The sequence below is a fragment of the Myodes glareolus genome, chromosome 17 (assembly GCF_982192425.1).
Source record: "Myodes glareolus chromosome 17, mMyoGla1.1, whole genome shotgun sequence".
NCBI lineage: Eukaryota > Metazoa > Chordata > Mammalia > Rodentia > Cricetidae > Myodes > Myodes glareolus.
In genome coordinates, this window is record NC_142042.1 from 31646306 (window position 1) to 31659819 (window position 13514).

At 42.2% G+C, this 13514-nt stretch overlaps 1 long non-coding RNA gene across 1 annotated transcript; it reads right to left on the minus strand.

Moving 5' to 3' along the window:
- Positions 1-6284: 6284 nt before the first annotated feature.
- Positions 6285-12949, minus strand: LOC148119353 (uncharacterized). Its single transcript, XR_015735245.1, has 2 exons — positions 12708-12949; positions 6285-7287 (listed from the first exon to the last, which is right to left on the minus strand). It is a non-coding gene; the product is annotated as an uncharacterized LOC148119353 (long non-coding RNA).
- Between the last annotated feature and the right edge of the window lie 565 nt (positions 12950-13514).

The following is a 13514-nucleotide window of genomic DNA, read 5'->3' on the forward strand; positions in this document are numbered from 1 at the left end:
AATGCTGTCAGGTTTTTCTGTTAAGTTAATCTCATGAGAATGATTTTGGACACTTTCATTATTTAAGCATCACTGTAATGGGCATATTTCTTTTTTGTGTCAATGAAATGGCTTATAGATATGATGGAGAATATTTCCCTTAGGATTATCTTGTGTTTCCTTGGAATAATAAGCATGAAAACAGATTTTCTGCAGATGTTTCTATTAGCATATTGAGTATTCTGAGCCAGAAAGCTTACTTAAATTTAATTAAAAGAATAAACCTTTAAAAACACTTTGAAATCATTTTTTTTAGTTTTCTTCTGTTTAATGCCATAAGGAAACTGGTCCTGTGAAATTCATGAATTTCTTTTTATATGAATTAATTTTAAGAAATCTTTTCCTCCTTTGAAATAATGTTCCAGTACTTTTGGCAAAAATACATATAAATAAACATGAAATCATAAGCTATGTTTGTGGACTCAACAATTGATATACATGTGCTTTAATTAAAGATAAAATGATTAATAAATTTTTGTGGACAGATGGTATTATGTACACAAATTCCCAAAATGAAGTGGAAAATAATTCTAGCTAATTTCTCTTTCCTTCAAGGCTGCAATATTGTTTGGAATGTAGAATCTTTTTGCTCAAAATTGCTGCTGTGGTTTGGATATGATTTATGTGAAATCCTCGAGGGGACATCTGTTGACATTTAGCTGCCCTGCTCATCCTCCTCCTATTTTCATATCATCTTTTTTGCTAGGTTCCACATGTGAGAGGAAAATATGTGGTAATCATATTTCCATGTTTGACTTATTTTATTTAAATACAATGTTCTCCAGTTCCATCTACTTTATAGGATTTTATCCTAGCATTGATGCTCTATTATATATTTGTACTACATTTTCTTTATCAGTTCATTAATTACTAGGTATCTAAGTCATCTAAGGTGACTCTGTATCTTGGCAACTGCAAACATTGCCATAGTAAATGTGGGCACGCAGGCAAGCTATCTTTCATTCCTTTCATTGTGCGTGCAGGGATTGTGCAACAGGGTAGTACTGTAGTTCTATTTTCATATATCAAGGGGCCTCCTGATTGAGCCCTAGATTAGCAACATTAATTCCATTTCCACCAACAATAAACAAGACCCTTTCTCCCAGCATCCCTGCAAGCACCTTGATTTTGTGTCCTTCATCATAGCCAGTTTTACTGGGATGAAGTGACATCGCAACGTGTCTTTGGTGAAGTTTTAAGATGGTTAAAGATGTTGAAGCTCAGCAGGACTTTGTTGTTGGTTGGCAACAGCCACAGAACTTCTAGGGAGAAAACATGATCTTCCATTAAAGACTACAATGAACTTGGCCAGGAGTGGGCAATGGTATAAAAATGGTGTCAGAATCACTTAGTCCTCAACCAAGCTCAAAACACCCATTCGCCTTCCTAAGACTTGAAGCAACCGAGTAACATAAGTGGTAAGATGTCCTCTGCCTTTAGCACCTCTTCATCAATAAGATTTCCAGGGTCTGTTTAGGATAGTGTCTGTAATATTCACCTAAATAACAGGAATGTTGCCGCTGGATGTGGAAGGTCAAACCACTCATCCCTAGCTCTGTCATCTTGTCTATCTTACTTTCTCTCTCCTTACCAGCCTTGGTGAATGAGACTACTTAACTCCAGATAATTTCCAGTTTTCTTATGTGAGGGTACACTGTCCATATAATCAATGTGCTCATCTATGTTCATAGAATTGTTTGTCGTATTCAAAACCTGGAAACAACCTGAATGTCCCTCGACTCAAGAACAGATAAGGAAAATGTGGCACAATTCAACAATGGAGTACTACACAACAGGAAAAAAAATGACATCTTGAAATAATTTGTGGGCAAATGGATGGATCTAGTATTGAATCATCCGAGATCTGCATCACCACCCTCCTGGTAAGGACCACGACTCCATACCACCACGAGCTTGGGCAAGGGCCTAGGGGTTAAACAGAGACACACACACAGAGAGTCCAGGTCATTCGCCGAGAGGTGAATGCCAATTTATTTAGCTTTATCCAGAGTTAATATACCTTTTCCCCCAGTAACGGAAACCCCTCCCAGCCAGAGGGGGTTGGGGGAGCTGGTGTGAGAACTCTTTCGCAGGCAGGTGGGCGAGAGGTGCCGGGCAGTGGCAGACAGGTGAGAGGGACCTTGGTGCCCTGAGCTCTCCCAGGCAGGTTGGGAAATTACCATTCCAAAGAAATACAAGGCCCTATGGCTAATTCACCAGGCTAGCAGAGCAGAGCACAGAATTTAGCTGGAAGCTTAGCTGGTTAGCCAAAACGGTCCTTGATTTGCATCCCAGGGAGCAAGGGAAGACAGGGGCCTACATCTAGAAAACATCATATTGAGTGAGGTAATCAAGACCCAGAAAGACAAATATCATATGTACTGACTCATGAGTGGCTTTTAGACATAAAGCAAAGAAAAACCAGCATACAATTCACAATCCCAGAGAACCTAGACTACAATGAAAACCCTAAAAGATAGACATACATAGATCAAAACTATATGGGACACAGAAATGGACAAGATCTCCTGAGTAAACAGATTAAACATATATCATATTATGGAGACGTGTAGTGAGAGCAAACTAAGTATAAACCTAAGTTTTATAAATGATCTCTGGCCAGCTCCAGTTGCCAGACATGAAGAAAAAGATAACTCTACTTGCTTTGTGTTTTCAAGGGGACCCTTATAGACACTTTTCAATGAGAAATGCTTCCAGGGGCTTTCTCCCTGGACCACAGTGAGAGACTAGGTAGTTGCTGGCTGAGACGTGGTGATAATATTTGCTCTGCTTTCCAAGGAATGGGGAAAATTAGAACCTTGTCTTTCCTCCAGTTGGTTCATTCAGGCATGGCCTTTTCCAGGTATCTCCTCATTGTGATATTATGCTCTTATGTGGGGAAATGCAAAGCGATATTTGAGTGTCGGTGACAATAGAGCAGATCAGCTACACTCTGACTGCTTCTATTCTGCAACTATTATCAGGCCCACTTTCTCACTGTGCCTCCCTATTTCCCTTTTTATTATAAAAATGTTCTGCCACACCCAGCCTGTAGCAGGCTAAGTGTGAATGCACTCCTTCTTACTACCTGCTTTAGAGCAATCCCATATCTTCCTGTGTCTTGGAGTATCCAGTATTGAATTTTAGTGTGTTCCCTCAGTCACCCAGCTTGATGAAAGACTGTTCTCTTTTTGTTTTGATTTTGAGCTACAGAACAACTGAAAAGCTCTGCTCTCTTGTAAAACTCACAAAACATCTCTGTTTTATTAAATCACTTCTGGTAAGAATAAAATTTCTCCTATCAAATGTGAATATTCTAATATAATATATGATGGATGAATTTCTGAAGCCAACATTATTTTCTGGAGTTAGTCAAAATCCAATATGGAGAGGAAGTTTTTCATTTCAATTGTTTTGGGTATATATGATGATTCAAAGACAAAAAAAGCAACCAGTTGAATATGGTCCCACTGACAACTCTGTCTTAAGACAAATGATTAGAGCATGAAACAAAAGGAACACAACAGGACACCAAAAACTAAACACATCCTAGTATACACACTTTCTTTCTTCAAGTTTTCTAAAGACACATGCCCATAAATGAACTGTTAATAAAAAGGTGTTATTTTTTCAATAAATGAATATAAAAAGCCAGTTCCCTTTCAAAGGGATACCAAAATGTTTTACTACTCTTTGACTATTTTGATTTTCCCGATAGATTTTCTTCACTCACACAACAATTAACAGTCACACATCTGAAAAGGTGTCAGTTTTGTCCGTCTGTGTTTTCTTCTGTACTGTGATTTCAACTTATAAAGGTAACATGCACGATTCCTTTATTAATTCTTATCTCTTACACATAAAATAGAATGTGAGTAACTTAATGTTATTTTATATGCTTTTATTTCAATTTTGTTATGTCTTATGCCTTTTTATGTCTTTTGTAGACAGGTCCTTGTTATGGTTGATTCTTGCCACCATGGGGTGCCTTTGTGGGCCTCCATGACAAATCTGAAGGGTGTGACGGAGTAGGGCAGGGATCCGGATATGGGTCTTGTCACCTGTGGTGGGAGAAGCCTGCCACAGTGTTGCTCTGTGGGTTAAGAAGTAGTATCATCATCCCTCCACCTACTGTGACATCAGTGCCACATCAACTGCCACAAACTAACTATCGCTGCTAACAACACTTCTGCCACCCCAGGAAATGTCTTTGGCAGTGCTTTGGTCATTACTCCTTTTTCTGTCACTACTGTGGTAATCACCGTTGCTACTGCCAGCCCAGTGTGATGACCCCACAAGGCTTTACAGAGAATTTCCATGCTGTCTAGTAGGTGGGAATAGTGAGCTCCTTCACCATCTCAAGAACCTGCCCTGGCAGTACCCAATCACATACAAAGTCCTTTGTTGAGAACAAAGAATCAGAATAAGAATGCAATAAGCACCTGCCAATTCCCTTTGCCTACAGTAAGGTCATTCCTTCTGTCCTCAGAAAGCCAGTCTCGTGATCTTTCTCCATTTACTGTCTTCACCATGCTCATGCATAAGCCCCAGTAAATCCTTGTTTAGGTGATTTCTCACGTTGAGCCAAAGAGCCCTCAACTAAAGTGATAGGTCCAAGGGTTGGTAACACTAAACACAGAGCTGGACAGTTTAAACCTATTCTTCACTTTTTCATAATTTGTATCCAAGTTGAGCAGTACCACAACCCAAAGTCTATTGATATATGTATATACTGAGACATGAAATAGGCTTACTTTCATTTATTATTGTGGTCTTAGGATCTAACACCTCTATCTGTTCCAAAGCAAGTGATTAATAAATATGAGATGAATAAAAAGAAACAGGGGGTTAGTGGGCGCATCAGCTGGAGTTCTCTTTTCGCAACTAGTTCTTTCAGGGATGATTAAGTCCTAGGATGTTTCATATTACATCCTTGAGCTTCTAAATGTGTCTCACAGAGAACTCCCTTCTCTCAGCTTTTAGAATGAGAGACTAGTTGGGAAACACTTGATGCTATATTGCTAATCAAAAATGCCTAACATAATCACTATTGTTTTTCACAAGCACATTGAAATAGGTTAGATCTTTAATTTACTAATTTCATCTTCCTTGTGTAGCCAACAAACATTCAAGAAGTTCATCACATTACCCTCTCTAACAAATGGTGTTAGAACTCTGACTTTTTAGATAAGAACTCTTTTACCACTGGCAGAGTGGTGGCAGATTCAAATGGCATGTTGGTTCATGGACCACATTTCCTGTTTGGAGGTTCTCTTATTCAAGAGGACTCTATTATCTACATATAAGGGGTATATTGAGATTTTAATGTACAATTTCATATAGTGTAGACATTGTTGTTTACTTTATAGGGTTTAAAGCCCAAGTAAAAAACAAAACAAAATCAACCATACTTATATCCCTTCTTTCACATTATGGAAAATTTGGTCTAATTGTGTCTTGGTTTGGGACCTTATGATAGGGGGTTGATATTGTTTATATATCCCTGCCCATGAGAGGGATTTTAGAAACACAGATAGTATGTTATATATGTTATTTAAGCAGCTTTTTTTCTGTACTGTTTAGAAAATAACAATAGGAAAAGGGTCCATATATTTTCATAAAATCGTAATCTTTAAGAAAATATTTCTGCTCTGTGATTGGTGGAGCCATGACTGCAGAATCTGTAGAAGTTCAACTCAGGGACTGTCTGTGCTTCAATGTGGTGAAAAAGGACCATTTTCTCAGGTCTCTTGTTCCAGCTTGTCTTCCTTCTGAGGACTTGGGAGAGGCTTTTAGAGATGATGCCCTCATGTCTTGGGCTCACAGAAGCTATTGTTGGTCACTTATATGCAGACTGTGACTTTAACATTTGGCTATACTTCCTATTACTAGCTCCTGTTACCTGGATTTGTAAATCACTCATGTACCTCTTCTGGAAGAGATTTTAAGACCTCCTGCAGTTCAGTTTATTCAATTGTCTTAAGCCTCCAGCTCACTGATGGGATTAAAATAATTAGAGATTATTCAGAATCTCTAGGTTGGTAGTGATGTCTTTCTCTATACCCTAAGTGACTATGGAACCCCTGCCTAATTTTCATTTGAAACTCTCCTCTTTCTGGAGGACCATATTGATTTGCGTTCTCAGAAGCTTCACTACAACTGAAAACTAAACCCATACACAGGATACTGCCCTTTATATATTGTCGCGACCGCCTCGACCAGCAAGGAAGACGCAACACCAGAGCTCTTCTTGCAAGCAGTTTACTCAGGACCTTGTTACAATAGTTTCTCTCCCTGGGCAAGCTCCTCCCAGCCCTTAAGCAGCCCTGGGCAGCCAATCCTGGATCGCCATGTGGGCACTGTCCATAGATCCACTTATATGCAAGCAGCTTACGATCATCGCATGATCCTGGCCTTAGCCAAATAAGGTGTTGTTTACCACTGAGAGCATTCGCTTTCGGGATCGCGGAAGGCAGAAGCCGGTGCCATCTTTTAGGTGAGGCTCCATGCAGCTCTCTACAGTTACCCCTTTTTTGTTTTAAAACCAACAGGCAAGAGTAGAGGTCTGATCTCTGTTAAAAATGAAGCATGTACTATTGTTTATCCAGGCGTCCTCCACCCAGAAAACACTAGACCCGCTTGATGCCCTTTTTACAGAGGTGGGAGTTAGGCACCGACCCACGTGCAATCAGACTTGCTCTTCTTGAGGTAGATGCAATTACCCTCAAGTGCAGTGCGCAAGCCTGGCATCCTGTGCTTATATATCTTTTAAAGTAGTTAACCAAACTTGGGGGGACTGTCCTGCTTCAATAGCCATGAAGGCTTGAATGATCATTGCTGCATTGCAATGTTATGAGGCTCTCATGCGACAAATGCACCACAGACATACCAGAGAGGCAAGCACCATTAGGCCTGTCAGGGCTCCTATTCCCGCCCACTCCTTAAAATAACTAAAAGTTCGTTTCAGCATATTAAGAAAAGCATTAGCAGTAGGTAATTCCAACCGTGTGGCATTCAGGGAAATAATCTGGTTGATCAAGGTGTCCGTCAGGTTCTCAAACTCCTTGCTCCAGTTTCCCTGGAGGTATGCGCTCAGCTGCCAGCTCAGGTTACCGTTCTTTGTAAAATTCTCAGCCAATCGTCACCATCAGTAGGATCACAGTCTGAGGCTTCATCTTGCTTGTCGTTCCTCTGCACTTGTACTTTTCTCACCAAGCGCTCCGGTACCCAAATAGGGTCCAAATGATCCTGTGGAAAAACACAAACAGAGCTTCGTGCCCATGCCAGCGTGGGATCAGGGCCATGCCAGACCCCTGTCACAGCGTCCTTCCATTTTATCAATCCTTTTAAAGGACTGGGTGGGCAAGAATGCCTGTCCGCTGCAGACTGATTGGTATTATCCAAATTTAAAAAATTAAGTGTAAACAAGGCTAAGGAAAGTCTATTCTTGGGGTCTGCTGATGTCCTATTCCCCCTTTTTGTTTTTGAAGCAATTCCTTTAAGGAACGATGAGCATGCTCTACAATGCCTTGGCCTTGTGGATTATAAGGCAGTCCATGTATGAGTTGAACACCCATGCGTTGGCAGAAGGAGGTGAACTTTTGTCCCATATAAGCGGGACCATTGTCTGTTTTCAGTTGCTGGGGTTTTCCCCAGGAGGCCCACGCTTCTAGACAATGTGCAGTCACTTGGGTTGCCTTTTCACCTGTCATGGGTGTGGCATGGATAATGCCGGAGCACGTATCTACGGAGACATGTACGTATTTTACTTTGCCAAACTCAGAGAGATGGGTAACATCCATCTGTCAAAGTTTAAGGGGGAGCAATCCACGTGGATTGGCCCCCAAAATTTGAAGGTGATGATGTATGACACATTGTGGACAATCCACAACCACCTTGCGTGCATCAGCACGGGAAATGGCAAATTTTTGTTGTAGGGTTTTGGTGTTAACATGAAACTATGAAAATCATGAGCCCTCTGCAGGGCAGAGGCAAGAAACATCCATTCTTGTCTAGTAGACTAATCAACCTTGTCATTGCCGGCAGCCAGAGGGCCTGGCAAACCTGTATGTGCACGAATGTGCTGTACAAAGAAAGGATTCTTACGTTGCCAGAGTAATAGCTGTAATTGTGTAAATAGCCTATGTACCGGGCTGGAAGATTTAATAGGTCCAGCGCACTCAAGGTATTTTAAGGCGTTAACAACATAACAAGAATCCTAAATTAAATTAAATGTAAATGGACAGGATTTAAACACCTCAACCACTATTGCTAGCTCCACTTGCTGAGGAGCTCCAGGAGAAAACTGATATTTAACAGGTTCTGCGGAGTCCACCATGTAAGCACCACAGCCAGTCTTAGAGGCATCTGTAAATATAACACTGGCTCCTGGAATGAGCCGTAAGGCAGTGATTTTTGGAAAGACTACCGGATGTTCTTTAAGAAAGGTTAACAGTGGATGCTTAGGAAAATGACAATTGATGTTCCCAGAATAGGAGCACCATAAAATAGCCCAATCATCAATAGTGGCACATAAAATATTAACTTGATTAGTATCATATGGGCTGACTATTACACATGGTGCGACTCCAAAATGTTGCAGGCAATTTTGAATGCCTTGCTGAGCAAGCAAAGCAACAGCAATAAGATAATATTCTATGGATTTTGCGGGGGAAATCTTGGGATGAATCCAAAGTAATGGTCCTTCCTGCGACAGAATAACCGTGGGTTGTAGATTAGTGGGTAAAATGCATAAAGCAATATCCTTTTCAACCTGCACCCGTTTTAAAAAGGTTTCAGATAATTTTTCCTCTACAAGAGAGAGTGTTTGTCGAGCTTCACTGGTTAATTGTCTGGGAGAATCTAGAGCTACATCACCAACTAAAACATCATACAATGGTTTTAACTCATAATTTGCCATGCCCAAACTGCCCCTAATCCAATTTATATCTCTCAATAATTTGTGAAAATCATTTAAAGTATGCAAATGATCTTTTCTTAATTCTACCTTTGGTGGTATAATTTGATTATATGTTATTTTAGACCCTAAATAATTTACTACCTCATTTTGTTGAACCTTTTCTGGAGCTATACATAGGCCCTTCCTTTGTAATACCCCTACCAAAACACTGTATGCCTCATGCAAAGTTTGCTCCTTTTTTGCCACCAGGAGAATATCATCCATATAAGGGAGACATTTCACAGTTGGAAAACGAGCCCGTAAGGGCTCCAAAGCAGCAGCTACAAATAATTGACACATACTAGGACTATTGGCCACACTCTGAGGTAGGACAAGCCATTGATATCTTTTATCAGGTTCCTCATGGTTGACTGATGGTAAGGTAAAGGCAAATCTTTTACTGTCCTTGCTATTTAAAGGGATGAAAAAAAACAATCTTTTATGTCTACTACTATAATGGGCCAACTCTCTGGTAATGCAGATAGCAAGGGGAGGCCCGTTGAACAGGCCCCATAATTTTCATCTGTGCATTTATAGCGTGAAGATCATGTAATAATCTCCATTTTCCAGACTTCTTTTTTATAACAAAAATGGGAGTATTCCAAGGGGAGAGGGAGGGTTTTATATGTCCTTCCTCTAGCTGTTTTTGCACTAACTGATGGGCTGCTTGTAGTTTTTCGGAAGATAGTGGCCACTGAGAAACCCACACTGGCTCTTCCATTTTTCAGGAAATAAGAGTTCTTTCCTCAGTGGCCCCTAAGAAAAACCCAACCCTTGTCTGGGTTTTCTTGGTTTTGCCTCTATAGGATCCTTCTGTCCCTGCAAGAATTTTCCCAGGCCAAACTCAGGATGGCAGCCCATGCTTTTCATAATAGCTTGAGCCTTATCAGAATATTCATTACTTAACTTAAACCCCATAGATTTCATAATATCTCTTCCCCATAATGATACTGGGAGCTCTAGGACATATGGCTGTATTTGTCCGGAGTGTCCTTCTTCATCTTGCCAAGTTAACAGGCTTGCACTAACATCAGGGGCTTTTGCATACCCCAGTCCTTGTAAAGTATGCATAGAGGCCTGGACGGGCCACCCACGCGGTCAATCCTTGCTAGCTATAATACTTTTGTCCGCTCCAGTGTCCAAGAGCCCTGTAATCTTGGTGCCATTAGTAGTCAATTGTAAGGTAGGCCTCTGATCCAAACTCAAAGACAGGAAGGTAAGATCTGTTCCTGAGGAGCCAAATCCTTGACTACCTCTCTCTCTGTTCCGTGCTGGAAATCTATCATGCAAGCTGGGCAGGATAACAAGCTGTGCAATCCGATCACCTGGAGATATGGCACTAATACCCTTGGGTGACTCCACCATAATTTTAACAATGCCTGTATAGTCTGGATCAATTATTCTGGGATAAACCCGTAGGTCTCTTAAAGTAGTAGATGACCTGCCTATCAATAACCCTACTGTGCCTGGTTGGAGAGGGCCTTGAAAGTCAGAGTCTATCGTTTGAATTCCCATTCGAGGGGTTAATATGAGCCTGCTGGTGGCACGGAGGTCCAATCCTGCTGAACCCGCAGTGGCTCTCCGTGGTTCTGTGGGTGTCTGAATGTCGGCCATTGTTCCAATTTCCCTTCCTGTACCTGCTCCTCCATTGCCCCATATATTTGAGGGCCCTGAGGCCGAGTGCCCCGCTGTCCGTTTTTTGACCTAACATTAGGTTTGAGTGGTAGTCCGTTGATATCCTTGATGGATCTGCATTCATTGGCCCAATGCTTTCCTTTCTTGCATTTGGGGCATATACCTGGATTTTGATTCTGGCTAATTCCTGGTCTCTGGGTATTCCCCTGCCGAGCATTTTCTCCTTGAGGGCAGTTGCACTTAATGTGGCCTGGCTTACCACATCTAAAGCAAGTTCCTGCATTGCCCCCATTTTTGCTCAATCTAAGTACTTCAGCTGGCAGTCCAGCATTGGTTAATGGACCTCCTAATTCTCTACATGCTCTCATTCAGACTTCTAATCCTCTATTTTTATATGGGGTGATAGCCGCTCTGCACTCCTGGGTACATTGTTCATACACTAGCTGCTTGACAAATGGCATAGCGGTGTCTGGGTCACCAAAGATCTTTCCTGCTGCTTCTACCATCCTAGCCACATAATCAGAAAAAGGTTCCATAGGCTCCTGAAGGATCTTAGTCAAATTACCAATTACCTCCCCTTTATTAGGTAAGGTCTTCCATGCTCTTGTGGCAATGTTATTAATCTGATCATACACTTGAGGAGGATATCCGTTTTGCTGGTTGGCAAACCTGCCTTGTCCAAGCAACATGTCTGTGTCCCAGACTGCTTGTGCCCCTCCAGCTGCTAGATTTATCGCAGCCTGAGCATTGGCCAATTCAATTAAAAGAGCTTTCCAATCTAGATACTGGCCAGGGGACAAACATGCTCGTGCTAGGTTCATCCAATCAGCTGGAGTCATGGCGTATCTATGTAGAGCTTCCACTTGGGCCACCGTAAAGGCGGCTGTAGTGCCATAAGTCCAGACAAATTCTGCCAATGTCTTGATGACCTTAAAATCCAAAGGCTCATGGAATCGATTGCCTTGCGGATCCTGAAATACAGGAAATGCTGAGGCCGTCATCATTTCTGCCCTGACTTCTCTCCATACCTTAGGATTGAAAGAAATCCCTCCCTCTGCTCCTATAGCCTCCGGATATGGGGGCGGAGCTGAAGGGGTTACAGTCCTGCACATGCCTTTAGATGTCTTATTTTTCTCTCTGTTTCCCTTTTCCTTGGAGATTTTCATTCTTTTTAATGCTTTCCTAAGGGTTTCTCTATCTTCTTCATCCGTTTCTGTCTCTGTGTCTGGTGTCTCTGGGTCTGGCCCTGTCTCTGAGCTCAAGGAGACAGAAGAGTCTGATTCCTCCAATTCTGACAGGCTAGGATATAATCGACCCTTTTGCTTTTCCTGGGCCCTTTTCCTATTCCCTCTACCTGAATCTGTATCAGATGCCACATCAGACTTGGCCTTTTCAGAGGCTGCTGTTTCTGAAGCTGCCCTCTCTGAACGTTCCTCCTGCAATATCTCTAAGGCTGCTTGGCCATTTTCTACTGCTTCACTGCACTTTTGATCCTCGAGGCAGCTTTTCACTAATTTCCAGATAGGTCTTACTCCAGCCTTAAGCGTTCCCTGTTCTGCAGCAAACTCAAGGTCACTACCTAGCTTTTCCCATGACAGAGTTGTAAGCTTCCTGGAGACTGCAAACCAAGGTGCAGTGGTATCACATTCCTCCAGGAATCTCCCTAAGATACTTTTCTTAAGTTTTAGATTTTTTGAACAAAGCAGCTCGTTCAAAGCCAGAAAAATTGGGTGAGAAGGAGAATTCCCCATGTCTATTCACTGAGGATCCTCAATACACTCCCTACAAAAACAAGTAAAAATGATGAACCAGAACACTGTATTCAAGAGTACCCAAGCTGCTAAGAGCAAGTAGTAATCCATCAAAAGTATCCAGCAATTTTACTTTCAGTTCCTCGGCCTAGCAAACAGAATGTGCTCTACAGACTTGTAGCCAGTCCGCTGTATAGGCTCTACTTTCACTTTCGATTTGTCTGCTCTAGTCGCAGCTCTATTTCCCGCTCTCCCTTTGTTTACAGGCGAGAGCAAATAACCCGCGTTGGTCGCGGATCCCCAATCTTATCTTGAGGACTTACCAGTGCACCCCCTGATTGCTGCAAGTTCTGGGCTCCAGGGAGAGGAGAGGAGAATCCCCGTATGGGCCACCACTTGTCGCGACCGCCTGAACCAGCAAGGAAGATGCAACACCGGAGCTCTTCTTGCAAGCAGTTTACTCAGGACCTTGTTACAATAGTTTCTCTCCCAGGGCAAGCTCCTCCCAGCCCTTAAGTAGCCCTGGGCAGTCAATCCTGGATCGCCACGTGGGCACTGTCCATAGATCCACTTATACGCAAGCACCTTACAATCATAGCGTGATCCTGGCCTTAGGCAAATAAGGTGTTGTTTACCACTGAGAGCACTTGTTTTCGGGATCGCAGAAGGCGGAAGCTGGTGCCATCTTTTAGGTGCGACTCCACGCAGCTCTCTACAATATATTCTCAGAATAAGTACAGATGATGTGCATGAACTGCTTGATCAAAGCGCATGACCATATGGGAAGCAGGTTGTGTCAACTCAAAGATCAAAGATCAGTTGATCCCAAATGATGGAATAGTATTCCTTAGAAGTTGTGAACAAATGTCTACTCACCTCAGAAAGGGAGTCAGCGACAGAGCAAGGTGGTACCTGTCCACCTTGATGAAACAGTGAATTTTATTGGGTTACAGAAATACGGAGTTACTTACAGGAGCAAAACTGATTCAATGACAGCTGCATCACCAAAGCCCACCCCAGCATGAGTGATAGCCCACAAATGTTGACAATCTAGAGCATACTCCACAGCATTCAGGCAGTGCAACAGATTGGAGTTGGAGGGAATCCTTCTCGGGTAGGTCAGTTGGTCT